Source organism: Amblyomma maculatum, chromosome 1 (assembly GCF_055883805.1).
Source record: "Amblyomma maculatum isolate TAMU_Amacu chromosome 1, ASM5588380v1, whole genome shotgun sequence".
Taxonomy (NCBI): Eukaryota; Metazoa; Arthropoda; class Arachnida; order Ixodida; family Ixodidae; genus Amblyomma; species Amblyomma maculatum.
In genome coordinates, this window is record NC_139344.1 from 49,168,261 (window position 1) to 49,194,970 (window position 26,710).

At 44.1% G+C, this 26,710-nt stretch overlaps 1 protein-coding gene and 1 long non-coding RNA gene across 2 annotated transcripts in view; both read left to right on the plus strand.

Annotated features, from left to right (window-relative positions):
- Positions 1 to 14,072: 14,072 nt before the first annotated feature.
- On the plus strand, positions 14,073 to 15,240 carry LOC146202327 (uncharacterized). The gene is made up of 2 exons (XR_014703684.1): positions 14,073 to 14,153; positions 14,230 to 15,240. It is a non-coding gene; the product is annotated as an uncharacterized LOC146202327 (long non-coding RNA).
- Positions 15,241 to 19,401: 4,161 nt separating this feature from the next.
- The window catches only part of LOC146202328 (MARVEL domain-containing protein 1-like), a 180,572-nt gene continuing 173,263 nt past the window's right edge, over positions 19,402 to 26,710 (plus strand). Inside the window, exon 1 of the mRNA XM_084588096.1 lies at positions 19,402 to 19,419. The gene's annotated coding sequence lies outside the window, so the exon portion shown is untranslated. The remainder of the gene's footprint in view (positions 19,420 to 26,710) is intronic.

The window sequence follows — 26,710 nt, forward strand, 5'->3', positions numbered from 1 at the left end:
GCCGAGGCGGGTACTCGACCCCGGGGCAAGGTACAAAATTGGCTTGCGGGTTTATATTTTTTTTTTTTTTTGTCGATACCCCCAAAAAATACCCAGCTGGCGATACCAACCGCGGCGGCCTCCTGCTACGCCGTCTGCTAGCGACGGCGTCGGTGGGGCATGGTCGTCTGCAAGTGTGCGCGGTCAGTTTATCGTGCTGTGAACAGTCCCGTAAATCGTCAGACTTGCAGTATTTGCAAGGGAATGTAGTGTGCGCTTCAGCAATGTCGGACGACGTGAAAAACTTGTCGGAATCTGATAAACAGCGCTACAATGAAAAGCTGTTGATTTATGGCGGTGTGCACCTGGACCCATTTGCTATGCCTGAACACATTGAGAATCTGGACTGACGCGGGGCGCTCTGCCACAATTGGGCATGGGAGACATCGTTGTGTATTTGATTTTTTTCTCCGAGTCGCTTTACTGCAGAGACTGTCCAGGCATAAGTTCCTGAAGGCATACAATAATTTTTAGGCAGGTGGGTGCGCGCAAGGTCATGAACGTGCATATATGCTAGTTAATTATTTTCTCGTTTATTTGCTTTTTCCCCGTGGTATCGCTATGGTTCTAATAGACCGTTATGGGCTTTCTGTGGGGTTTCCCCGCCTTTTTTTTTTTTTCTCTTTCAGTATGGCGCAGATTATGCAGCGCGTGCACGGACGTAGGAATATAAAGCCTCTCAAAATGTTGGCTTACGACTTGCTAACCACATGCATGTATGGCGACGCAACTACATATGCATTCATTTTAATACTTACCGCTTCTACTTAGCCACGATAGATGTTTTCAGAACGAAATAACGGTGTGCCCGTTATTTTGCGTTTTATTCTTCTCAATAACTAAATGCGCCTTGTCTCGACGGCAACAATACTGCCTTACGCGGCTCATGCGCGTTGCCTGCACTTGGAATGTTTTTTTGTTTTGTTTTTTTTTCTTTACGAGAAGTCGATCACTGCCTTTAAAAACCAGACCTTTTATTGCGCTGCGCCAGTCATGAGGTGAGAAATGGTCCCGCAATGTCTTTTCAAATAAAGTTTGCAAGTAATAGGTCAACCACTCAGCATACTGTTTAAGGAATTACGTCGGTATTTCATCGGGGCCGCACGATTTATTCGTGTCCAGAGACAGCAGCTGCTGACAAATGCCCCCCCTCCCTGTTGATGCAACTGTTGTGCATCGAGTATGGCAACGTGCAAGTTGTAGTATTATCACTCTCAATTTGATCGTTATTCGTACTAAAAGACCGACTGGGAGAGGTCAATAAACAGCTAGGTTTGCAATTTCATTTGTATCAGTTACCTAATCGTCCCCATCCATGACCTGTTCGATTGCGCTCTTCTTCGCTGAAAAATATCTCCAGAAAATTTGCGGTGAGCTTTTGAGGAAGTTAATGTCGATTGAAGAACGTTTTTTTTTTTTTTTTTTTTTTCGAATCTAGTAACGCTGTTTTGAGCTTCTTTTTGGTGCTTGAAAGCTCTGCCGCCTTTTTTTTTTTTCTTTCGTAGCCTTTTTAACTTTCTCTCTAGTTACCCAAGGATTGAGCCGCTTCGATTTCTTTGAGTGAGTAGGATCTATTTTATCAATGCAAATATTTTTGTGTGCACTTGAAAGGTTGCCACAATTCCTCGACACTTTCACGGGGCGATGCATTTTGCAAACTGATTTAACTTTGCTTCTAAGACGTCTAAGATAGACGTCTTAGCTGCCCGGCTGTAATCTTTGACACGTTTTGAACATGCGATTTTTTACGGATTTGTGAGTTCAACAGGGCATTCAAACAAATCATCTTGTGGCCAGATAAACACGGCTCGACAGATACAGAGCGGTTTGCCGCTTTACTAGATAAAAAAGGAACCAAGTCCAGCAATGACTGAGACCGTGATGCAACCTTTGTGAAATACTTCATTATTTGCGTAAGGTTAGCGCAAACACAACTTTTATCGCTTTATCCGCATTGCTTATTTCAACATTACATATTGATAAAGTTTCCCAATTAATATGTGGCAAATTAAAGTCACCAGCCATTATTAGTCTGGTTTCTCATTTACATGAGAGTTAAGGAACAAAAGCAATTCATTCTAAAATTCAGGATATCTAGAAGATGGCCTGTGCACATTACCTACTAAATGCGCAACGTTCCCACAAGAAACCTTTGCGCGGGGAAAACAAATATCCGCCCGAACCAAGAGGGCCAATGATGGCAGTCAATGCACAAGAATTCGCTGCGTGAAGCGCACTTCTTCACACTTGCTATAAAAATTAATTCACGTCTTCCCCACTGCCCAACTTTTCTGCTCCGTTCAATGGAGAAGGTGCACGATGCCGTTTCCGCTGGCGCTATTCGAAGGCGTTCAGCAGCTGTCAGGCCCCTGACAGCTCCGCTGCTCTAGCAGAGGATTCTTATTACCTGAATTCAATGACCGCTTAACTGGTTATGGGACAGCTTTAGTTGTTTTTGTTTTCCATAGCAGCAACAGCAATGGTGGAGCCGGTGTGCGTCGTCGTCGCAGTAGCCAACTTCAACGACGCGCTGATTCGGTGCTTTCCTTCCGAATGAGTGAGTGTAATACCTCCAGTTAAGCTCATCAGAGCCAGACTGCAGAGTATGTTAAAGAAATAAATGAACGTAATACTAACGCTCAACTAAACTGCCTAGGAAAGCATCCTACAGCAACAATTCAATGCGGATTATCCCACTTACTGCGTCACGCGGCCCTGCCAAGAGGTGGCACTACGTTATGTTTTCGAGCCCATACAGCGGATAAGATAATTGGTCCGTGGCCACGGCGGTCGACCGCCTTTAAGGAATAAATACAGGGCACTGTTTAGTTTTCTAACAGCCCCCGGCCTATGTGACATACTCTGGCAGTGCTCCACGTCCGTTTTCTCTTCCCCTCTTTAATCCCCTTTTCCCCAGTGTAGGGTAGTCAACCGGAGGCCTTTCTGGTTAACATCCCTGCCTGCCTGCCTGCCTGCCTGCCTGCCTGCCTGCCTGCCCGCCCGTTTGTCTGTCTGTCTGTCTGTCTGTCTGTCTGTCTGTCTGTCTGTCTGTCTGTCTACTTTAACGTTCGGAACACAATACTGAAACAAAATTTTCTTGCAACATTAAAATAATGTTTATGATGCAACATGAAACATTATAATAACTTTCAAACGTCCACCTGTCTTGAATGTTCTACTAATATTGTTTTTATGTGGCAAAACGGTAGGCAATCTTCAGGCATCTTAGATAACAATTTTATATTATTATGTTCGGTGCTACCTGGGACGTGATCTTTTCCACTTTTCTACCCACCTTGTTCCCTTTACTCAGGTCTCACAGATACTGAGCCTTTCCTTTTTTATAAACGAATTTACAATTTACAAGAAAATGACTTAAAAACGTGACTTTGACCTCGTTAGGTGTAGGTGTCCACTATTCTGCTGTGTCCATCCTGAAGTATAAGGACCCTTCATTTCCCAAAACGTAACTTAAAGGTCCCCTGAAAGGGGTCACCAAGAAGGTTAAACAACGCCATAACACTGATAGTTATTGAACCACCCATCATTCTCCCGCAAAAATTTTCGATTTAGCTTCTGCAACACCAGAGATATCGGCGATTAAAAATGACCCTTCCAATTTTCCCTCTCAACTCGTACGCCGAAGGGAGCCATAAACAAATAGGCTGTGGCTAAAGGTACGTCGGACGGACCCGATCAATGGTCTTAAAGGTACGTCCGACGGACCCGGTGCGTTTTTCTTCGGGATACGACGGACGGATCCGGGAAATATTTTTCAGAGGTACGGCGGACGGACCCGAGCGGTAGGGTTCTTCCGACGGACTCAACGCATTTTTCTCCCTAGCAAAAAAATCCAATAGAAAACTAATAGCCTATCACATTATTGATATTAGTTTTATCGGTCTGCCAGAGTATTGGTCGTATGGGTATTCTAGCCTATTGGTTTTACAGGTCTGCTGGAGTATTGGTTTTATAGGTCAATTGTTTACTGGTCGTATAGGTTATGGTTTTATCGGTCCTATGGCATCTGATAAAACAGATAGGTCTGTAATGCTTGTACACCCATAGCTGTCAATAATCTGAGACCTACAAAACCAGTAGGCTACCTATTGGTTTTGTAGGCCCTATAGAATATTGGTCTCATCGAGTACCTGCGTGTGTTTACCTCTCCGCGGACACCTGAAGGGAGAGGGCAGCTATGTTCCATTTTCTAGGGATGAGTTACGCAGCAGGTGCATGTATACACATTTTATTCCACAATGACAGCGGCAACGCATACTGGCACATAATCCAAACATTGACTGCATCCAGGTAGCCCTCGATTCCATGATTGCGGAGTTCGGCCCGATGATGTAGTCTCTCCAATACTAAGGAACCTGAAAGAAATAAAAAAATGCGGTACAGCTTGAAAAATAAGCGATTTCATGAGCGCGACACCACCACGACTTTATAAAATCGGCGCACATATATACCGGCAACCGCGATTGCGCGCGTATTCATGCGGAGGCAGATAGGGGACGCGCCGCCATTATTGAACTCCGAGGTAGCTGCTTGCGCCTCACCACAGGTTCTGCCACTTGAACACAGTGCGCACGACATTCAAAAACAGATTAACGCTAAAAAGTTCCATCAATACTTTCAAGAAATCGTGCCGACAACTTTCAAACTCGGCGCTGCGTTATATCACATCGCGCGATTCAAATTCCTTCGTTGGCGTGCAGGCAACGGCATTCTACTACAACGCAAAGCCACATCATACACTGACAAAGTATAAACGTCAGCCCGAAGTTGCAAGTGATGCACACGCACCTGATCAAAAGCTGAATGTGCGCTGGAACGTTGATATCCTCGAGAAGCACCCCGAAAAACGGCGAAAACTTATAAACACAGGGCACCGACCGAACTGCGAACTGCCGCCAGCCAGACCAGCGATCGCGCCAGCGCCAATGCCTCTACGGAGCTGCGCATGCGCGCCCAGAGGAGAGGTGGAAAGGAGGATGAGAGAGGCCAGCACGGGAACGCTTGCGCGGGAGTAGGAATGAGAGAAAGAAAACCTACCTGAGCAAAGTAGAGTTCTGGGCTAGTTGGTAATACATGATAAGTGGGAGGCTTAGCGCGGAGCAGACAAGAACAGCAGAGGCACACAGGAGTGTGCCTCTGTGTGCCTCTCCTGTCCTTGTCTGTTCCGCGATAAGCCTCCCACTTATCATGAAACCTACCTCTCCGCTGCGAAGCACCGCCGGCATCGCGCTACCGCGGCGGCAGCTCGAGCCGTACTCGTCGCGCGCTCGATGTCGACTCCTCTCGCTTCGGCGGCGGTTGCAGTGGTTGCAGTTGCTTGGACGCGCGCCTCTCAATCCATTTCACCGCCCTGCTCGGCACATGTAGGTGATTGTGACTCAGCTGGGCCCCGACAGAACCGTGCTATATCCGCGTGCTTTCCCATCTCCATTCAGTGATCCAGTAGCAACAGCGTCGCGCGTCTTGCGGCTCCAACCGTACGTAGTTTGTTGAGACCTCGCGCGCAGAATTAAGTGAGAATATTTTGTGTCGCGGCGTTCTCAATTGTTATTGCGGCTAATATTTACGTTACGGCAACACTCAATAAACGGGATGAATGCGTGAGTTTTGGGGATGCGTCCGAGATGGAAAAGGAAACAATGAAAAAGACCTAAAATCTCCAACTGACTGATCCTGCATGTAAGACGTAAGACCCATAAACAAAGGCATACTGATGTATCAGACACATTAACCAATATGTAGTGGTCTATAAGACAAGCATGTATCAGCCTATAAGGTGTGTGGGCTTCTGCACTGGTCTGATAATTTTCTTATACAACCCACAGATAAACCTATGAAACCAATACTATTGCCTATAGGACAAATATGTACCAGTCTATTAGATTTATGAGATTCTGTATAAGTCCCATAGAAATGCAGATACAACACATAGAATACCTACAGAACCAACACCGATTCTTATAGAACCAATAACGCTCCCTATTGGTCTTTTTTGCTAGGGCTCCGATATGGGCCTTGGGATCCGCCGGGAAAGCCGGACGGATCCGAGATCCCCAGATGTGGTTGTAGCAACAACATGGTAGCCATATGTAGCCAAATCGAAGTTGGTATGAGGTGTACGTGTGAGATGCAAGAAGTATATACTACATACTGCATGCGTGAAATGTGAAATTACAAATAATAGTACAGTGGCAAGAATAGTGCCTAGAATGGGTGATATACTACGTGATAGCGTGATGATAGGTTTACGTGAGTTGGACCGCGGCAGGGTGGAAAGCTCGACCAGAGCGCAAGCGCATGTAATCGAGGTGTTGACGGCCAGCCCGCGGCCCGCACGCCCGCGCTCATTTGGTCCTCGTTATCGGATTAACGTCTACGACGGTCGTTATGTAGTTTTGATTCTTCAAAGTTTTGTCACTTCCATCTGTGATGAGATGTGTCACGTAACGCATCGCTTTCTGCTCGCATTGAGGTTTGGTGCTGCAAGTTCTACGTAGTACATATACAAGCGGCGCTGAAAAAGCTGGGTGCCGCCGGCGTGTCTCTAGCCCAAGCATCGCGTCATTCGTGTTTGTTGGAGGTGTAGTTTGTGCTTACCGTGAGATGCTGTGATGTACGGATTACGTCCTACTAGAGTGCTGTGTGAGACTACGAAGAGTGCTGTGATGAGTGCGCCGATGTGTCCGTTTATGATCGGCGGTGTTGCACGTGCATGTCAGTGTTTATTAGGTGCAGTGGTAATTTATTTACACGCGCTGTGCAACAATCAGACGAAAATAAGTCATCGACAATTTGTTAGCCCGCACTACAGAGCTCAAAACTCGGAAAATGGGAATGCACATGATGCAGTTTTCGCATGTTGGAGTGGACCGAAAAATAAGTGCCCAGCCCACACCGCCGGGATGCGCATTACTACAGGTGAAATGGTTCAGGTTTCTGTAAAATAGCTGCCTGGCACAGCACTTTCCTAAATATTCAGGCTTTGTACTATTGTTGAAGGCCACTTTATCATTAATAAAGGAACGAATATGCTTTATGTGTTAATGACTAGTGCTTTTTCAACATATGTTAATTTTTTTTCGTTTTTCCTTAGTTTCCTTTGTTTTTCATGCTAGACAAACACAAATAGTACACTTTGAAACTTGTCAGTCCAAAGCTGAACATGAATATCTGCCATGCATGTGACAGCTTTAATGATAGAAAGGTTGACGTGTATAGCATGTACGTAGACGCTGCGACATTTTAGTGGCACGTTCGGCTACTTGCCCCAATTCGTGATGTTTAATGCCAGTGATGGCAGTCGCACTATAGTGCAGGTGAAATGCAAATGCTTCTGTTTCCTGCAAGATGTCAACGCAAAGTACAAAGCCCGGTCAGTCAAATTAGTCTGGAGCTCTCCACTACGGTATATTTCATAGCTACATATATGTCACTTTAGGATGTGAAACCCTACATGCCACAGGTAGGCTGCATTGTTTTTTAGATTTTGTAACCTCTCATCTATGTTTTACAACATTTGGACAATTTTAGTTCTCAAACAGTTGTTAAAGATGAAACCGAAGCAGTTCTTGACATGATTTCCTGCTTGGATTAATTTGCTAATTGCAGTTCTTTGAAACTTGCATCAATGCTGGACAGTTCAAATAGCAGGCAGTTGAATTGCAGAAATGATGTGGACCGTGCATTTCAGTTCTGACAAATGGAAAGTAATGGTCCCCTCCTTGCATGCATAGGGGCCCTTAGACAAATACATACTCGGGTGTGTGATTGTGACGCATATCAAGGGTCAACAGAAGGCCATGTGGAGCCAGTGTGATATTCCTCATGAAGACTAAAGTAAAATTGTACAACAGCTGCTGCACCATGCAGAAAAAAATTGATCATTTAGTGTATGATTAACTGACCACGAATAGCATCTTACTCAGAGTATGATGTGATATATATCTGGTTTAGCATCCCGAAATAACTATGGCTATGAGGAACACAATAGTTGAGGGCTCCGGTATAATTTCGACCACCTGGGGTTCTTTTACATGCACTGACACCGCACGGTGCATGACGGCCTATTGTTTCGCCTCTATTGAAATGCCCCTGCTGTGGCTGGAACCAAATCTGCATCTTTCGATTCAGCAGCCAAGCACTCTAACTACTGAGCCAGCACAATGGGGCCAAGTATCAAAATGCATGCCATTACATTTCCTTCTAGCCTGTGGTTTTCTTCACAGAACTAATGTATACAAGGAAAAGTAAATAGCAAGAAAACACTAGTTTTATTGCACATTATATTCACATCTCAGCAAACATTCTCTAGGAAAAAATTTCTCATAATGTTTGCATGGAAACCATGAACATCTTACAAAAACAAAACAATGCACTTACTCCACTCCAATTATTAATGGGCAAGGTTGCATCTATGCTACTACACTGCACTTATCACAAAATCACAAGCCCCATCTGCTTTGGCCAATCACTTGATGAAACTAACGGAGACAGATGTCGCACACCACAGACTGGTCGTCTCGCAACATATCTCTGCATATGTTCTATTTCAATTTCATGCCTTTCCACTTAGCTTCAGCTGTTGCCAGCATTACTAGTCACCCATCTTTTCTGAAATTCCTTTTTACGCTGTTGAGATCAGCATCCTTGTTAACGATGGTCTCTGGAATTTTCGATGCTATCATTTTCACATCTTCATCATCTGGAAGAACGAAGGAAATGACAAGCTTTGAGCAGAAAAAAAATTAGGGAGACTCCTAATCTCCACCTGTAAGGGTATGGTGTGCCAGCGTTAATGGTTCTTGTCTGCAGATCCCACTGTGGATTCCCGTTAATTTACATGCCCTTTGCTACAAACATAATTGCTAATTCCTTAATTCATGTCTCTGTTATCTCAGATTAGCATACGGTCGTAGGCTGCCCTGTTAGGTGATAGACAACCTGGCATAGACCTCTGTAAGCCTCAACCTTTCTTAATTGGAGCTGAAACGTCCCAGAACACATTTCAAATATAACTTTGTAAGCTTGACTTAACAGCTCCTGCCATGTCGTGTGGCCTCGTGACATTTGGCTCATGGCACTTTTGGCTTGTGCACAGGGGTCATCTGTTAAATACTGGTTAACATGCATGAAAAATACATTTTCACACAAACTGGTGGCAAATGGTCAAGTGGTGCACTGCAGATTCTGAAATGTATACCTGTATGCATGCAAGGATCGCATCATCACATAACATGATCAAGAGTTCTATCAGTACCTGTAGTTACATAGCATTTCAATGCCCATTAAAGGACCACCTCAGACAATGGTTGTTGTTACCACAAGACCTGTTCTAACAGCGTACTGACACCATTCCACTGAGCGATGGACATGTATATGCATACCCTAGATAGCTCATGATTGTGGATCTCATTTATTTCTATGACTTCCAAGGAGTTCCTGTTGTCAGAAACCCTACACTTTATGAAATCGGGACAGTTGTCTTAAAATGTGATGAAAAGAAATAATCAGGTTACCTTGACGCAATGCTAAATTACAGAGGGTGAATATGCTGTATGAGGATACCAAGAAGCTTGTAGAAAAAAAAGTGAGAGTGAAATAGGAGGATTTTTGAAACATTGAAATAAACTACAAACTATACTTTGTCAAACCTGTCATTGAGGAATGGAAATCATACAGTAATCAAAAACACATGGAGGACATTTTGGGTCATCTTCACAAAACACATAACCACACCTGACACACAGCTTCATACTTATGAAAGAGGACAAACCAATATGCAAGGACTGTGGAGATGAACTAACAATAAACCATATCTTACATGTGCGCCAGAGTCGAGAAAATAAGAAGAAACCATTTTGTACAATTTTGCAACAGATCCCTTCATGATCCTAGGAGAGACGTGCAAATTTCCTGCATTTTTGGTTTCCTAAAATGTTCCTAAACAAGCTACATCCTAAAGAACATTTTAGTCATTACACACAAAATAAATACATTAAACCTTGTTCTTGGTGCATGGCAGCATTAGTCGCTTATGCACCATAAAAATCAACAAAATGCTGTAAGGTATACCTTGGTTAGCTATGTTATATGAGACAAGCTTTCGGTCTGGTGTGGTCCTTATTCACGTGACAGCGCTGTCATGAGGGTCTATGTCCCAGCGATCGGAAAGTGACCTATTCCAATAATTTTACTAACTGAAGGCGATTCTACAGATTTCTAAAGACTGGAATGCTCAACTGTTTTATCAACGTCCGCCTGCTTTGACAGCCTGGAGTGAAACTGTTGAAGAGAATACATTTTTGAACATTTAACGCGTTTCTGAAGGCGTTGCTTTCAATTACGGGGCCCACAAAAAGCAGCTGAATGTCAAACGCCGCCTAGGTAGGCTTTCTAGCAAGACAGCGGTGTAGCGTGGAAAATCGCTCCGCCGGTCCATCGCTGGCGCCGCTGACTTGACAGGCGAACTGTTCAAACTTATAGCTACTGACCACACCTGAAACACTGAATTGTGCATGATCAAGGCAGAATTTCTCTAACACTGAGCCCTGGTAGCTATCGATTTTGCGCCCAATAGTGTGAAAATCTGTCCTCTCTTCGATCACTGATACGTCCACGGTTGAACATTTATGCGCCTCGGGGTAGGCCAGCCGTTGGAACATGGATGCTTGGTTGTAGCAACGATCACTTGCATGGCACACTCTGAAAAATTTCAAGAGTCAGCTTCTGCAACGAAATGTGCAGCGCACATTTTCTACCGCGTACCTAAGTCCGGCGATGCATGCATATCGATCCCGATCGTTTCAAAGCTGCGCGGCCGTTCAGTCGGGTCATGCTAACCTCGAGCATGCGGGGGTTTAAACTACATGTACGCAAAATTCAACGACAAGAAAAAGATGCAGGCTAAACACTTTAGTCTAGTCTTCCCCTAAATACCAAAGAACATGGCCGTTCACAGGGAATTCGGATCATTCGCGCTTCCGGCTTTCCGGTTGTGCACTCTTGCGGTGCGGTGCAGTAGGTCTTCGCCTCGACGAGTCGATGTGCAGCTCGCCGCAGTAGTAGCGCAGGCCTCTAGTAGATTCGGCATGTCTTCTGCCACAGCTCTGAGGTAGAATTTAAACGAAGAATTTTTCCAGAAACATCCTGTTTCGTGAGGAACGAGCATAATGCCATTTCACGTACATACTTTGGACTACCGAATGTTCTGCACGGCGAGGTGTGTGTGTGTGTTGTGCCGGCGCTAGATCTTCGGAGGTCGATGCAGGACCTTAGACAGCGTAAATGATAGGAATAGCTCGCTCGCATTACGGGCAGATCGAAGTGATAGTTTAGTGCGAAGCGAAAGCTGCTCGTGAATGTGCGTATCTTGATGCCAGCTGGTGGAGCTGGTGCAGTACGTAGCATCGCCTGCAGCTATATGTGCGTGACAGCGATGCTTGCCGTACACAACCCTAAGTGAAGACCGCGATTTATGTTAGAACGGATGCACTCTTCGTAGCAGCTCATCGAGAGTCGCGGCTAGCTGATATCATAGAGGATAAGATTCATTCACGCGTAGCAAGCGGAATGTGGCCGCGTTCGACGTGCATATAGCCATGAGCCTGTATATCGACGTCCGCCGTATCTTTACGAGAATCGAATGGATATGTCGGACGTACCTTTAGACACTTCGAAAAAAAATACGAAGTGTCTAAAGGTACGTCCGACGGATCCATTCGATTCTCGTAAAGATACGGCGGACGTCGATATACAGGCTCATGGCTATATGCACGTCGAACGCGGCCCCATTCCGCTTGCTACGCGTGAATGGATCTCATCCTCTATGATATCAGCTAGCCGCGACTCTCGATGAGGTGCTACGAAGAGTGTATCCGTTCTAACATAGATCACGGTCTTCACTTAGGGTTGTGTACGGCAAACATCGCTGTCAAGCACATAGCTGCAGGCGATATGCTACGTACTGCACCAGCTCCACCAGCTGGCATCGAGATACGCACATTCACGAGCAGCTTTCGCTTCGCACTAAACTATCACCTCGATCTGCCCGTAATGCGAGCGAGCTATTCCTAGCATTTACGCTGTCTTAGGTCCAGCATCGACCTCTGAAGATCTAGCGCCGGCACAACACACACACACCTCGTCGTGCAGCTGAACATTCGGCAGTCCAAAGTATGTATGTGAAATGGCATTATGCTCGTTCCTCACATGCAGACCGAGGAAACAGGATGTTTTTAGCTAAATTCTTCGTATAAATTCTACCTCAGAGCCGTGGCAGAAGACATGCCGAATCTACTAGAGGCCTGCACATCGACTCGTCGAGGCGAAGACCTACTGCACCGCACCGCAAGAGTGCACAACCGGAAAGCCGGAAGCGTGAATGATCCGAATTCCCTGTGAACAGCAATGTTCTTTGGTATATAGGGGATTACTTGACTAAAGTGCTTAGGCTGCATCTTTTTCTTGTCGTTGAAGTTTGTGTACATGTAGTTTAAACCCCCGCATGCTCGAGGTTAGCGTGACCCGACTGAACGGCCGCGCAGCTTTGAAACGATCGGGATCGATATGCATGCATCGCCGGGCTTAGGTACGCGGTAGAAAATGTGCGCTGCACATTTCGTTGAAGAAGCTGACTCTTGGAATTTTGCAGAGTGTGCCATGCAAGCGATCGTTGCTACAACCACGCATCCATGTTCCCACGGCTGGCCTACCCCGAGGCGCATAAATGTTCAACCGTGGACGTATCAATGATCGAAGAGAGGACAGATTTTCACAATATTGGGCGCGAAATCGATAGCTACCAGTGCTCAGTGTTAAAGAAATTCTGCCTTGATCATGCGCAATTCAGTGTTTCAGGTGTGGTCAGTAGCTATATAAGTTTGAACAGTTCGCCTTTCAAGTCAGCGGCGCCAGCGATGGATCGGCGGAGCGATTTTCCACGCTACACCGCTGTCTTGCTAGAAAGCCTATCTAGGCGGCGTTTGACATTCACCTGCTTTTTGTTGGCCCCGTAATTGAAAGCAACGCCTTCAGAAACGCGTTAAATGTTCAAAAATGTATTCTCTTCAACAGTTTCACTCCAGGCTGTCAAAGCAGGCGGACGTTGATAAAACAGTTGAGCACTCCAGTCTTTAGAAATCTGTACAATCACCTTCAGTTTGTAAAATTATTGGAATAGGTCACTTTCCGATCGCTGGGACATAGACCCTCATGACAGCGCTGTCACGTGAATAAGGACCACACCAGGCCGAAAGCTTGTCTCATATAACATAGCTAACCAAGGTATACCTTACAGTATTGTGTTGGTTTTTATGGTGCCTAAGCGACTAATGCTGCCATGCACCAAGAACAAGGTTTAATGTATTTATTTTGTGTGTAATGACTAAAATGTTCTTTAGGATGTAGCTTTTTTAGGAACATTTTAGGAAACCAAAAATGCAGGAAATTTGCACGTCTCTCCTAGGATCATGCTGGGATGGAAATGGATCTGTTGGAAATTGTACAAAATGTTTCCTCTTTTCTCGACTCTGGCGCATGTGTAAGATATGGTTTATTGTTAGTTCATCTCCACACTCCTTGCATATTGGTTTGTCCTCTTTCATAAGTATGAAGCTGTGTGTGAGGTGTGGGTATGTGTTTTGTGAAGATGACCTAAAATGGCTTCCATGTTGCATTTTTGATTACTGCATGATTTCCATTCCTTAATGACAGGTTTGACAAGTGTAGTTTGTAGTTTATTTCAATGTTTCAAAAATCCTGCCATTTCACTCTCACTTTTCTTTGTACAAGCTTCTTGGTATCTTCATGCAGCATATTCACCCTCTAATTTAGCATTGCGTCAAGGTAACCTGGTTATTTCTTTTCATCACCTTTCAAGACTACTGCCCCGATTTCATAAAGTTTCTGACGACAGGAACTCCTTGGAAGTCATAGAAATAAATGAGATCCACAATATGAGCTATCTAGGGTATGCATATACATGTCCATCGCTCAGTGGAATGGCGCCAGTACGCTGTTAGAACAGGTCTTGAGATAACAACAACCATTGTCTGAGGTGGTCCTTTAATGGGCATTGAAATGCTATGTAACTACAGGTACTGATAGAACTCTTGATCATGTTATGTGATGATGCGATCCTTGCATGAATATAGGTATGCTATGTAACTACAGGTACTGATAGAACTCTTGATCATGTTATGTGATGATGCGATCCTTGCATGAATATAGGTATACATTTCAGAATCTGCAGTGCACCACTTGACCATTTGCCACCAGTTTGTGTGAAAATGTATTTTTCATGCATGTTAACCAGTGTTTAACAGATGACCCCTGTGCACAAGCCAAAAGTGCCACGAGCCAAACGTCACGAGGCCACACGACATGGCAGGAGCTGTTAAGCCAAGCTTACAAAGTTATATTTGAAATATTTCAGCTTCAACGTTTCAGCTCCAATTAAGAAAGGTTGAGGCTTACAGAGGTCTATGCTAGGTTGTCTATCACCTAACAGGGCAGCCTACGACCATATGCTAATGAGTATATCTGAGATAACAGAGACATGAATTAAGGAATTAGTAGTAATGTTTGTAGCAAAGGGCATGTAAATTAACGAGAATCCACAGTGGGATCTGCAGACAAGAACCATTAACGCTGGCACACCATACCCTTACAGGTGGAGATTAGGAGTCTCCCTAATTTTTTGTCTGCTCAAAGCTTGTCATTTCCTTCGTTCTTCCAGATGAGGAAGATGTGAAAATGATAGCATCTAAAATGCCAGAGACCGTCGTTAACAAGGATGCTGATCCCAACAGCGTAAAAACGAATTTCAGAAAAGATGGGTGACTAGTAATGCTGGCAACAGTTGAAACTAAGTGGAAAGGCATGAAATTGAAATGCAACATATGCAGAGATATGTTGCGAGACGACCAGTCTGTGGTGTGCGACATCTGTCTCCGTTAGTTCCATCAAGTGATTGGCCAAAGCAGATGGGGCTGGTGGTTTTGTGATAAGCGCAGTGTAGTAGCATAGATGCAACCTTGCCCATTAATAATTCGAGTGGAGTAAGTGCATTGTTTTGTTTTGTTCATGGTTTCCATGAAAACATTATGAGAAATTTTTTCCTAGAGAATGTTTGCTGAAATGTGAATATAATGTGCAATAAAACTAGTGTTTTCTTGCTGTTTACTTTTCCTTGTATACATTAGTTCTGTGAAGAAAACCACAGGCTAGAAAGAAATGTAATGGCATGCATTTTGATACTTGGCCCCGTTGTGCTGGCTCAGTAGTTAGAGTGCTTGGCTGCTGAACCCAAAGATGCAGATTTGGTTCCAGCCACAGCAGGGACATTTTAATAGAGGCGAAACAATAGGCCGTCATGCACCGTGCGGTGTCAGTGCATGTAAAAGAACCCCAGATGGTCGAAATCATACCGGAGCCCTCAACTATTGTTTTCCTCATAGCCGTAGTTATTTTGGGATGCTAAACCAGATATATATCACATCATACTCTGAGTAAGATGCTATTCATGGTCAGTTAATCACACACTAAATGATCAATTTTTCTTCTGCATGGTACAGCAGCTGTTGTACAATTTTACTTTAGCCTTCATGAAGAATATCACACTGGCTCCACATGGCCTTCTGTTGACCCTTGATATGCGTCACAATCACACACCCGAGTATGTATTTGTCTAAAGGCACCTATGCATGCAAGGAGGGGACCGTTACTTTCCACTTGTCAGAACTGAAATGCATGATCCACGTCATTTCTGTAATTCAACTGCTTGCTATTTGAACTGTCCAGCATTGATGCAAGTTTCAAAGAACTTCAATTAGCAAATTAATCTAAGCAGCAAACCATGCCAAGAACTGCTTCGGTTTCATCTTTAGCAACTGTTTGGGAACTAAAATTAGCCAAATGTTGCAAAACATAGATGAGAGGTTACAAAATCTAAAAAACAATGCAGCCTACCTGTGGCATGTAGGGTTTCACATCCTAAAGTGACATATGTAGCTATGAAGAATACCGTAGTGGAGAGCTCCAGACTAATTTGACTGCCTGGGCTTTGTACTTTGAATTGACATCTTGCAGAAAACAGAAGCATTTGCATTTCACCTGCACCAAAGTGCGACTGCCATCACTGGTATTAAACATCACGACCTTGGGGCAAGTAGCCTAACGTGCCACTAAGATGTCGCAGCGTGTACGTACATGCTATACATGTCAACCTTTCTAGCATTAAAGCTGTCACATGCATGGCAGATATTCATGTTCAGCTTTGGACTGACAAGTTTAAAAGTGTACTATTTGTGTTTGTCTAGCATGAAAAACAAAGGAAACTAAGGAAAAACGAAAAAAAAAATGAACATAATATGTTGAAAAAGCATTAGTCATTAACACATAAAGCATATTCGTTCCTTTATTAATGATAAAGTGGCCTTCAACAATAGTACAAAGCCTGAACATTTAGAAAGGTGCTGTGCCAGGCAGCTATTTTACAGAAACCTGAACCATTTCACCTGTAGTAATACGCATCCCGGCGGTGTGGGCTGGGCACTTATTTTTCGGTGCACTCCAACATGCGAAAACTGCATCGTGCATTCCCATTTTCCGAGTTTTGAGCTCTGTAGTACAGGCTAACAAATTGTCGATGACTTATTTTCGTCTGATTGTTGTACAGCGCGTGTAAATAAATTACCACTGCACCTAATAAACACTGACATGCACGTGCAACATCGCCGATCATAAACGGACACACTGATGTCCGTCCGGACATCGGCGCACTCATCACAGCACTCTTCGTAGTCTCACACAGCACTCTAGTAGGACGTAATCCGTAATCACAGCATCTCACGGTAAGCACAAACCACACCTCCAGTTGTACAACAAACACGAATGACGCGATGCTTGGGCTAGAGACACGCCGGCGGTGCCCAGCTTTTTCAGCGCCGCTTGTACTACGTAGAACTTGCAGCACCAAACCTCAATGCGAGCAGAAAGCGATGCGTTACGTGACGCATCTCATCACAGATGGAAGTGAGGAAACTTTGAAGAATCAAAACTACATAATTACATAACGACCGTCGTAGACGTTAATCCACATAATAACGAGGACCAAATGAGCGGGCGTGCGGTCCACGGGTTGGCCGTCAACACCGCGATTACATGCGCTTGCGCTCTGGTCGTGCTTGCCACCCTGCCGCGGTCCAACTCACGTAAACCTATCATCATGCCATCACGTAGTATATCACCCATTCTAGGCACTATTCTTGCCACTGTACTATTCTTTGTAATTTCACATTTCACGCATGCAGTATGTAGTACATACTTCTTACACCTCGCACGTACACCTCATACCAACTTCGATTTGGCTACATATGGCTACCATGTTGTTGCTACAACCACATCTGAGTCCGGCTTTCCCGACGGATCCCAAGGCCCATATCGGAGAAAAATGCGTTGGGTCCGTCGGAAGAACCCTACCGATCGGGTCCGTCCGCCGTACCTCTGAAAAATATTTCCCGGATCCGTCGGACGGATCCCGAAGAAAAACGCACCGGGTCCGTCGGACGTACCTTTAAGACCATTGATCGGGTCCGTCCGACGTACCTTTAGCCACAGCCAAAAAAATAAAGAATGCAAGCAAGTTCAAAGCTCCGCCCAGACATGGCCAGACATACGTCGCTTCGACGAACTTCCGGTTGCCGCTCGCTCGCTGGCTGGCGTAACTTGCGTCAACCCATCCTCGCTCGCACACGCCTGAGGAGTTTGCCAGTTCGCGCAGCGACGGTTAGTGCATGTAACCGCGAGCCCGTGGTTACCCTATGTTACACGGCGGACCAAACCATGGTTACACCACTAACCGCGGTTATCGCAAACCGAGCTTGACAACCTCAGTTTGCGTCGTTTAACCGAGGATATGACGGCGTCTGTTGACGGGAGCTACTCGTCGGCGCCCGAGTGTGCGAAACGTACGAGCGGGTCTGCTTCACAAAGTTTTTCATTTGCCCACTGTATCACGTTTAAAGATCGATGTATACAGGGTGTTGCACAATTAGACCCGCGCTGTAGAATGCTTCTCCCAGCTAAACCGCGGAATCCTTGCAGTTCAGATTTCGCACAGAAATCGCATTTTGTCGCTAGTATTTTTTAATACTAAATTTGTTTGTGGTACTTGCCTGATTCGATCAGAAGAAGTAAAATATTCCCATCGCCTGCGGCGGCGGCGACGCCAGACGAACCGCTGCCCCAGCGATGGGACTGGTGGCGCCACCTCATGCTGTTAACAACAACTCTGTAGCAGGAAAAGAGGGGGCGAGCGTTTCTGGCAGAAGGTTTGAGTTGTTGTAAGCAGCATGAGGTGGCGCCACCAGTCCCATCACTGGGGCAGCGGTTCGTCTGGCGTCGCCGCCGCCGCAGGCGATGGGAATATTTTACTTCTTCTGATCGAATCAGGCAAGTACCACAAACAAATTTAGTATTAAAAATTACTAGCGACAAAATGCGATTTCTGTGCAAAATCTGAACTGCAAGGATTCCGCGGTTTAGCTGGGAGAAGCATTCAACAGCGCGGGTCTAATTGTGCAACACCCTGTATAATATGGTGCCGCCCGACGTCTTCGATTACGGCCGACAGCGCAGCGACTGCGTACTGAAGCCTTGTCTTGCCTGCAGTATCGTTTGAACGGCTTGTTGCTGAGCAGAACGTCAAAAAATGCGCGGCCTTAGCTATGAAAGTACACGAGTTTGCAACGCTTGCAGCACGGGATGCCGCGAGCAGGCTGAGGTACGTTACACAATTACCGCGGGGGTGGGGCGCGCGAGCGCGGCGAACGACGGCGCCGTGCGTGACCGTCCCTAGTCGCGTCGCTGGGCCTGAATTGTTTCGCTTCGAAGCCGCGGCGGTCGACGCTTTGGAACATGATCAACGCTGTCGTAAATCGTCTATTTATGAAACTGCCTTATAGTGAATCCTATCCTGCCATACTAAAATAATTATAGGATCAACTCTGCCGACGCATTAATCGCAGAGCTAGTACGAGCAGATCGGATCAGCCGAAATGCATCCCCAGCGGCAGCTGGCTTGAGCAGAAACTAGCTTATATCACGGCTATCGCTCTTACCAGCAATTTGCTGCTGGTCAGCGATCCTCACAAGGGCTTCATACCTGATATTCGACTCAGTATTCCAGACGCTAATAAATTTTGGCACGCTTTATTTCCGACATCGGTGCTATCGTTGCGCCGTGTCGTTCGCGCACGGTATGCAGGAGGAGGGGCCACAGCGGCGGTGTTTATGGCGGTCGAGGAGGTGCTGCCATCGTGCGGTAACCGTGCTGTTGACGCCTCGTCGGACGACACTCCGGTACTCCTGAAACCACGCTATATAAATAAGATATTTGTAAATGCAGCTTCTTTCCGCCGATCACTGCGTTGCTTCGGTTGTTGTACTTGATGGGCAATGGCCGCCTAACCGATAAGGGCGGCGAGCTGTGTAACAAACAGTACCCATCTAGCCACCGTAGTAACAGCCCGCACAGAGTTCGAGCAGCGCACGAGCAGACGACTTTCGCAGCTACCAGAAGAGTGTCCGTGACGTCATGGCTGCAGTGGCCGCAGCGAATGGCAGCTTCTAGCAAGGCTTGCCAGTCAACTCACCCGTGACGTCACGGTTTAAGGAAGTAGTTGCATGCGACACCGCCAAGCGACATTCTCTCTGCCGCGAATTTCAAAAAACGCTGTTTTTTAAGATTAATAATAAATCGCTGGCTTTGTTCCAAGGAGTTACAATTTGCGTTAATGCTCAAGAGGATGTGTTCTACACACTGAACACGTTTATCAGTGGCTTCTTGGGGGCCATTTCCGTGGACGTTTAAAGAAGATTTATGAAAAAAAAAAAAAAAAAAACGGATTGAAAAGGCGGCGGTAAAGGCCGCTCGCTTTCGACCAGTTCCGCAAGCCCGCGGTCCGCACGTTTTCTGTCCGCTAGCGGACGTGGTGCGGAAGAGGTGTTGTACGATAATGTTGCCGACTGCCGGTCAACCGGACGGTCAACAGGACGAGCGTCCCGCTTGGCGAGCCCTGGCATCGCCTTCTTTCAAATAACATGCATGTTCCCTCAGACGAAGGTCAAAGGTGACATGCAACCCATGCTGCGGGGTGGCGAGGTGCTGCCGATTTCGGCATCATGGCGCAGTTCACTTGCCTCGGCTCTCGTCATCTGCCAAATGAGTAGCGCTGCAGTAGAGTTCTTGAGTGCTTACACGGACACCGCCGTATATTTGAATTGGCTTTTGCTCGCAAGCATAGTAACTCCCGCCGCAATAATTCGGTCTGTCCATTTCCTGACTTTTCCAGTATTCCTTCGCTGATTTATCTAGATGTTCCTGTGCCGATTTTAAACAGAGCACTGCCGAATGCAACGTGCATTCATAGTTCGACGACCGATGAGCACGATTGCTGCTGTTGACGAAGCCTTTTTGTGTTATTGTTTTGCGGACGCAAGTCAGCCAAATAGATCTAGTTATAGTTGCAGAAGTAGGACATACTGGTCCTGTTGATGCCAAGGTATATGTACGAGTGCAGTGAGGATAAAAGACGAGAGTCTGCAATGCCGACATGCACCAGGCATTAAAATCAGAAATGTTGAAAGAAACATTAAAAAAAGAATGATATGACGGTTGTGCCATGTATACAGAAAACGGCTACAAATAAAAAAAATATGTAGTGAAGCTTGAACCAGTGAAACCTAGGAAAGATAAATTATGGGAGAGGATCAAATTATGAAAAGCCTCACATGTCAACAAGTGCAAGCTCTTTCGACTTCCACCACATCAATATGGGGCAGAGTTGTGAAATGGAAACGGACAGACACAACAGCATTGCCCGAAGAGAAAAATAGCTCTCACAACTGACTGATTCTTTGCATACAGTTCAGTGCTGCAACATGCAAGGTAAAGCATGAGCACTTCGGCATGAAACATGTATAGCTATTGCTATGTGGGAATAGAGGCAGGGTAATTATTGTGCAGGCCAGTAATTAAAGTTTTTACATCAGCTGCAGTTTGCCCTGTTTGTTACTACATGCTTGTTCCACTGGGCTCTCTTTGTGGTGCTGCTTTATGAAAGCATATTGATGTCGGGTGAAAGCAACTTATTTTCATCTGAGAAATGTTTGTGCAATAAAACGCATTCTTTTAATTATAGAGTTCCAGAAACCAAACACAAGCATATCGTGTGATGTACTTACTTAAACAGAAGGTGGCTGCAACATTAACACACCTAAGTAAAAATGGAGTGTGTTAGCTTTCAAAAAGTTCATGTGCCCTAGCCTAGTGAATTAATCCAGCTGTGGGCCGTAAATCATGCCTGGCATAATCTGGTGTTTCGTTATAGACCTTTTAATGATTAAGACTATATAGTTAATATTTAAGTTATCGGCTTCAAGGACAATTAGTATCGGCTTCAAGGACAAGGAAGTAGTAAACCGTCTTCCAAAATAGCTGACAGAAATGTTTGCACCAAGGTGCCTGCTATTTTATGTAATTTTTTTCACGATCTCAAACAGCAAAAAGTCCAATAAAGAAAGCGTCTGCATGACAGCTATTCCACTTCAATGTCCCTAAACGTGACTCAGAGAACTAAATCGGCTTTTGTCAGAAGTGCTCTTCATGGTGTGGCTTTCCATGATATGGAGGAGAGATATGTGTGAGCAGCAAGTCACATGGTAGCTCAGTTTGGAAGCCAGTGAATTAAGTTAAGGAAATCATACCTTGATGCAAACAGTGTGGGTAGCTGCTTTTCAAGACTATCTAAAACTTTAGAATTGATGCTTTGCTCCTGGGGCCAATAAATAAATGTCACTAATTAGTTTTAGTAACGCAGAATAATCATGGCAAATCGAAAGCCACTGGAGACTAACTACAGAGCTATCAACTCTAAACAGTTCTAGGTTGGCTTTTTTTAGCCTAGACCACTCTACCTAATGTAAAGTTTGATTAAATGTAGCTGGGATAATTGGAATGCATGATTTGCTGGCATAAAGACGGGTAAGCTTTCCTCTTGGGGCCACTTTCAAGTGAAACGGTCGTGATGCAGCTGTGCAACAGTGATAGGGTAGAAGCTGATGCCCCCCTCCCCCCCCCCCCCCCCTCCTCCTTCAGAAGCCTTTTAGCAAGTAAAATTTCCCTCTGGTCATTTTTCAAATCAAGATACAAAGCCTTTGGAAGCAGCACACTTTTATTCAAGCTATAATATTGTAAGGTAAATATAGAAATGATTATGCATGAATATTGCCCACATAACCATTGTTTGCAAAGCATCAGTTAAGGTAAAACATTTACTTTGTTTGCCCTTTATTGTTCAGCAACAAAGCACATGGTATTGTTTGACAAATAAAGAGTAATCAAGGAAATTGTTTCTATTTTTTTTATTAAAAGGAAGCCCTTTTGCTCCCCCTAGAACCAAACCCTGGGGCTGCCACCACCGTGTTATACAAAGGACTGATTACTAATACTCGGCACATATTATATCAACATGTCATGCATGACATGGACCGTCATGCTTTGCCAGGTGGTAGTTGTGATGTAGATTTAAGGTTGCTATACAAGGAAAACAGATCTCCACTTTGGTCATATTTCACATTGAAAACACATAACACAACATGTAACAATGTTCTCCTAAATACACTAGCAGATATTCAGCAGCCTGTTCTGCAGCCTTTTCATCTACAATGACAAAACCTTTACTTCCAACATCTGCTTGCACTCTAGTGACAGGCCTCAAGAAGTGGCTCCATCAACAGTACTATTTAGAATTTTGTCCGATAGGCCTCTTCAGTGACATAGTGAAGAATGCTTATTGCATTTGTCACTGCTGTTAGATGGATTCAAGCACTATGTGAGTTGCACTTTTGTCTCTAGAAATCAACTGCACAAGATACATTGTGCTCAATATGAAATGAAGTGCCATTCTTGATTGTCAATTTAATGCATTCCTTATACAGGTTGGTAATGTACTGAGACTAAGTACATGGGTAGAGTCAGTATATATAACATTTCAGTCATATGCAATGCTTACATAGTGTTGCAGTCTCTTATCAGATGCTCTGTATTGGAAGTGGGTGCATGCGCTTGGGATTATGATCAGAATAAGCAACATGAAATGCTCTATGTGCCATGGATGTCTACTGTTTGCTTACCAGGCATATAAAAAGCTGACCTCATTATTCATGGTCACATGCCTTTTCTCTGGATAGCCAGAGTATAAGGTGGAACCACTGAGGAGAGACATACTGAGTATTTTTATCTTAGAGTGCCGCAATAAGTTGCAAATGTCAACAAACACTTGGAAGCCCCCAAACGAAAGTAAAAGTGGTGCTTCCAACTTGTAACTATACTAACATCTTGATATGTGTTGATGCCTATTTTTAGCCTAAATCCATTCTTGTAGATTGGCTTTGCAATTGGCTTTACAATTGGCTCAATTTTCAGGTTCTGACTGGCTGAGGCATAAAATTGGGAGCTATGCATCTACTAAAATTGGAAGTTATGTGTCTACAAGCCCTTCAGGTGTTGACTGGTCGAAGCATACAATTGGATGCAAAGTGTTCACAAGGCCCCTACTGTTCAAACCTTCAGTCATATCTAGTCACTAGGAGCAGGTTAGCTACTGAGATTTCTAACGAATGCAAAAAGCCTCCCCTTTACGGCGTTCAATGGCCTAAATGAATTCTTTCTAATGGGGCCTCCAAGCATAAAAAAGGCAGATATTGATATTCATTTTCCAGGCACTAGGTACAAGTTATTCTATTGGGGTCTATTCATTTCATTTCATTTCTTCTAGATATGCAATAAGTGCTGGCATGGCAATGCAGGTGAAAGCAATGCAATGGCATTGCAGGTGACTGGGGCTGTGCCCCCGATTTACAGCCGAACTTTGGAATGCCCCTTAATAAACCACAAAATGAAAAGCTGGGATAAAGAAAAAGTAACTCTAAAACACAGTAAGCAATGTATGCAGACCACAATGAATAGAAAAAAAAAATACAGAAGCAGAACCTTAGAAACTGCATGCAGACAGTAGAAAATAAAAAAATAACTCCACAAAACCAAAAAGTAACTAAGCCATATATCACTGATGGGGCAGCATCACATTTCTGAAAGATAATGTGCAGCTTCGCACACTACCAGCTGTTCTTGTCAGCTGTTTGCAATAAAGGAAAACACAAACTATGTGGAAATATTAGTTATCTCATTTTTTTTTTTCCAGTGAACAGAAGGAAGTGAGTAAAATATTATAAAAAGAAAGATGGAGAGGTCAGCTAGCAAAGCATAACCTTTGGCTACAGATAATGTTTTGCGCTCACTCTGGCAGCAATAACTGCAAATGAATAGGGCATTACCAGCAGCGAGTTCATTTTAGCACAATGAAAACATGGCATGAGTGACAAGCCTTTGGAAGATACAGTAGCCATGCTTTGTGGTTACTACAAGAAAACCTGCCATTTCAAACAGAATTTGCAAAAGCATATTTCCAGAATGAAACCTATGATGCCAGAGAATAAAATGAAATATTAAGCCGTTTAAGTGTATGCACAGCATGTATCCGGATGTTCTCTCATAGATTTACAGTGATATTTCTGGTTTCCTGACAAGTAAAAATCATATAGGTGGGTGTAATAGTGATTCTCTTTCCAAAACCACAAGCCAAAAGAGAACACTGCTAATTACTGAGTGATGTCTTTACTTTCAATACCTAAATCTTTCTGAAGTGATGTTGGTTGCCGACTAGTGACATCTGCAACCTAATATAGCTTCTTATATTGTTAGTTTGCTTTCCAAAGAACAAATTAGGTGTAATATCAACAAGCATCAAAAACATGGAAAAGTCAAGTTGTAGTTAGGCAAAGTAAAACCGAGGAAAAAGAAAGGGCAGTGGTGGCTTGCATCGTTTACTGGCATCCTTTGCTGAGTCTTGAAGTTTGCCTCTTTTAAGTTATTGATCAAGCATTAACTTCATTTAAAACTATCTTGGCTATGCATTCTTGTATGTGTTCAATTCCCATAGTAACTGAGGGATTACTGGCAAGACAAGCTTTGAGGCCAATGTATGGTGAAGTGGGTAACTATATAGTGTGCATTACAAGTACACGTACACATTGCTTCCTGTACTTTGTCCTGTCGTCACTCTGGTTAAGGGCTTGATCCGAGTGCACTGTAGGGATAGCTTGTGGAAAACCAAAATAAAAAATTGCATGATGAGACAAGGAGAACACCAAGAATTTCTACTTAGTACAATGACATTTATTGTTTTCTACTGTCCTTATCCTTTAGCAGTGTTTCTGCCAGCTCCGCAGGACCCATTTTATTGTGTTGTGTAAAAGTATGAGGAACAGGTTAAGCCGACATATTTTTCACTACACAAACTTCTGTTATATGAACACAATGTTAAAATTATCTTTCACGCCTTCCAGAAAGAAATGTCCTTCTTGAGTCCCACAGTTTAAAAACACACAGCCTGGCTGTTTGTGTCATTACCATAACTAAAAATGAAATAAGTTAATATATATAGCTATGTCTCGTTAACACAGAGCCTGATAATATGAACACGAACGACTGATTGGCAAACAGTGTTTTTTGTGAACGAAACTTTCAATGCATTTACACTTCATCAACATGGAAGTTTGCACATTACTGCTACTGTGGTAGCGAAGTTTATAATATAGCGTGTGAGGGCTTTTAAGGGTCATTGTATTTGAGTAGAAAAGTAAAACAGACTGAATTACATGGCTGTTACTCCGTGAAACTGCCATCATACCGTTCATTGCACTGTGCACAATATATTTGTGAACCCATTAACTGTGAGGCACATTGAGTTTTTCAGCTCACACTCTCTGGTTCCCAAATCAGTTCTTTTTGTTATGTTAAAATAGTCAGCAGTAAGTCACCACTGCAAGGCAGCTTGGCAGCTCATTTGAATTAAGCTGCCCGCTTAGATTGTATCATTCTTTTAGAACCTTATATATGCTTTCCTGCAATACTAAGGCAACACTCTGCAAAAGTGCAAAGCAGAGCTGAGAATCTATGAATGCAAGCAGCAAAACCAATCCAAGCAGAAAAGGAATGAATTCAGATTAAGCTACAGGTGACCTCAGTGTCAACAAGCCAGAAGTTGTATACTATCCCTCAGGGCTTACAGGATGGACCAATAATCATGAGATAATGCTTAACACACAATGAAAATTTAAGGTAATCTTTGTGAATGTGGTATGAGACCACATAGAGATATAATCCTGCGGTGGCCGTACAACAAATGTGAACTAATATGTGTACCAGAAAACCCATTTGATCACCGTGCGAGTTGCAAAAAAATTTAGGCATGCGGCAAATGCAACAAGGGCTAAAGAGATCTGTAAAGGCATCCTACAGTGTTGAAATACGGAAGGTTCGTGCATGCCCATTATCGATATCACTAGGAAGGTAAGTAATCACAGGAGTCGCAGTGAAATGAAATCAGCAAATAGGCACGAACATGGGCATCGATGAACTCTGATTCTGATGGTGTGGAAAATACCTGAATTGGAGCACCTTACCAAAGAAATGCAACTCAATAGCTGCTTAATACCAATAAACTGAGTTGACATGTAGTCTGGTGAG